Genomic DNA, 3,384 nt, shown 5'->3' with positions numbered 1-3,384 from the left:
ATTTTTAGTAGAGATGGGGTTTCACCGTATTAGCCAGGATGGTCTTGATCTCCTGACCTTGTGATCCACCCATCTCGGCCTCCCAAAGAGCTGGGATTACAGGGGTGAGCCACCACACCCAGCCCTGAAGGTGACTTTTGTTTGGTGGGAAGGAAAGTTCAGAAAGATGAGGCAACTCCATTAAACAGAGTTACTTGGCACTAAAGCACCCTTCCGGAAGCACCTCAGTGGCTGTGGTCACATTAGGATTTTCCTGCCAGGAAAGAAATTATTCCTTCCAATTGTGTCTCATCTGATGCTGAAAATAACACAGGACCTTTCTAGAGCCAGAAATCACAGCTGCGTAGATACCGGGCTTAGGGACCTCCCATGACTGCATTGCTGTGGTTTGAGCTCGGAAGAATACCCAGCTCCAATCCCTTTTGCTTTGCCATGGTAATGTTTTGTGCCCTGTATGAAATAGAGGAGCCAGGGGAAAAGAGGAAGGTGGCCAAGGAATTTCATAGCTTCTCAAGAGGGAAACTTAGATACCTAACTTTAAAACTTCCAGCTGCTAAGCATGTTTTCCCTAGAAAGAGAACTAAATCAAATGCAAAGATTGATTCTTTAAATGGGGATTTTAAAAATTATCTCATAATCCATTGGCCCTCTGAGGTTTCTGGAAGTGGCCAATAAGTTGAGTTTATTTCTTCCTCATCCTGAAGGGCTTGTTCTCAAAGACTTCCTGGAACAAAATACCCAATGCTGGGAGAGTCTCAAAACCCTGCTTCCTGAAATATAACCTGTTTGAAGGCTCCATGCATAGCAGTGAGTGTCCGTCACCGCTGCCAGACCCTGGTCTGGAATGCAAGCTTCCAAGTGACTATGGACTCCCTGCCTAAGCCCATTCGTGAGTGTGGAGCAGAGCAGCCCTCAGGACATTGTGACTGTTACAGGGCATGTGCGCATGTGCATCTGGCCACTGCCTTTGAAGAACGTGGGATCCAGAAACAGCCTTGTTCTAAGTAATGACTTCTTTGTGGATTTCCCACATTCATTTTGGAGTCAGATCACTTTCTCCCCAATAACTCCTTTTAGATGGGAATGAAAGAGCATTCATTTAAAAAAAAAAAACACCACACACACACACACACACACGGCAGGGCACGGTGGCTCACACCTGTAATCCCAGCATTTTGGGAGGCCGAGGTGGGCAGATGACTGGAGGTCAGGAGTTTGAGATCAGCCTAGCTAACATGACGAAACCCCCATCTCTACAAAAATACAAAAATTAGCCAGGCTTGGTGGCGCATGCCTGTAGTCCCAGTTACTGGGGAGGCTGAATTTGGGGGATGACTTGAGCCTGGGAGGCAGACGTTGCAGTGAGCCGAGATCATCCCAGTGCACTCCAGTCTGGGCAACAGAGCAAGACCCTGACTCAAAAACAAAATTTTAAATGTGCTTCAAATGACATCAAGAAAATGAAAAGAGAAACCAAAGAATGGGGAAAAAACCTGCAAATCATATATCCAAAAAGAGATTAAAATCCAGAATTTATAAAGAATTCTTACAAATCAACAACATAAAAACAACCCAATTCAAAAATAAGTGAGGATTTGAATAGACATTTCTCCAAAGAAGACAATACAAATAACTGAAAAGCACATAAAAAGCTGTTTGACATCAGTAGTCACTGGGGCAATGCAAGTCAGCACCACAATGAGATACCACTTCCCACCCACTAAGATGGTGGCTGTATCAAAAAGATGGAATAGGCCCCGGGCGCAGTGGTACACGCCTGTAATCCTGGCACTTTGGGAGGCCAAGGTGGGTGGATCACGAGGTCAGGAGTTTGAGACCAGCCTGGCCAACATAGTGAAACCTCGTCTCTACTAAAAATACAAAAAATTAGCCGGGCATGGTGGCGGGTCCCTGTAATCCCAGCTACTCGGGAGGCTGAGACAGGAGAATCACTTGAACCCAGGAGGCAGAGGTTGCAGTGAGCTGAGATTACGCCATTGCACTCCAACTCCAACCTGGGTGACAAGAGCAAGACTTTGTCTAAAAAAAAAAAAAGATGGAATAAGTGTTGGCTGGGATGAGGGAAGCAGAAACTCTCATACCTGGCTGGTAAGAATGTAAAATGGTGCAGGGACTTGGAAAAAAGATTTGGCAGTTCCTCAAGAGTTACCATATGACCCAGAAATTCCACTCTTGGATGTGTACCCAAGAGAACTGAAAACATATGTACACACACAAACTTGTATTTGTGTATGTGTATATTCGTAGCAGCATCATTGAGAACTACCAAAACCTCAAATCAATCCAGACTACATCACCTAGTGAATGCCAAAATACGGTGTTCTACACCCATACCATGGGATGTTATTTGGCAATCAAAAGGAATAAGAACTGATGACACCCACCACAACACGGATGAACCTTGGAAAAATTATACTAAGTGAAAGATGCCAGCTGTGAAAGACCCCATATTGTGTGATTCCACTTAAATGACATATCCAGAAGAGGCAAATTTATATATAGATTAGTGGCCACACCTCTGGTTAATTTCTGTATTTTTGTAGAGACAGAGTTTCACCATGTTGGCCAGGCTGGTCTTGAACTCCTGAGCTCAAGTGATCCACATGCATCTTCTCCCAAATTGCTAGGATTACAGGCATGAGCCACCTCGCCAGGCCTGAATTATTAGTTTAAATGAGGGAACTTTAAGGTTTGTGTATAATATCTCAATAGAGCTGTTTAAAAATAAGAGACAAGAACACAGAAAACCGAAAAATAAAATTGATTTAATAAAAACAAGACAACACACACAAACATGTGCATTATGGGCAGTCCTGCACACAGTGCTGGAAGGGACCCCTGCACACGGCCTCACAGCTGGCACGGACTGGGCGGGAGGTTGCTCTCAGTTCCACGGCATTGCCTTCTAACTTGTGTGGTCGATTCATATGCCCTTAAACAAAGCCATCAATACATCAGCTGTTCTTCCCTGAGAGGTTTATTTTTATTGAACAGTAACTTCATCAAACCCCTGAGACATTTTTAAACATTTATTTTCATGTAAACACAAAATACTAACCACTCATCTCAAATAGCACAATGCTCACAGCACACACATCCCATGTGAAAGGTTACATCTGACACCACACACAGGGCACCCTCTAGGCTGAAGACTTAACTCTACTTTTATGGTCTGTGCCACCTGCACAGAGAGCCCATGTGTAAGGGGCAGGGGGGAGGCAGGCTTCATGATGTCTCCATATGAAGCTCTAAACTATATTTCTAGTCAATTGGACCCTTCCATCTTTGTAATGGGTGCAAGACAGATGAAAACTCCAGTTGAACACTCCAGAAGATATTCCTTTAAAGAGAAGAGAGTTTCCT

The sequence above is a fragment of the Colobus angolensis genome, unplaced genomic scaffold (assembly GCF_000951035.1).
Source record: "Colobus angolensis palliatus isolate OR3802 unplaced genomic scaffold, Cang.pa_1.0 Scaffold112, whole genome shotgun sequence".
Lineage (NCBI taxonomy): Eukaryota > Metazoa > Chordata > Mammalia > Primates > Cercopithecidae > Colobus > Colobus angolensis.
The sequence above is the reverse complement of the archived record's forward strand: the minus strand, read 5'-3'. Positions refer to the sequence as shown.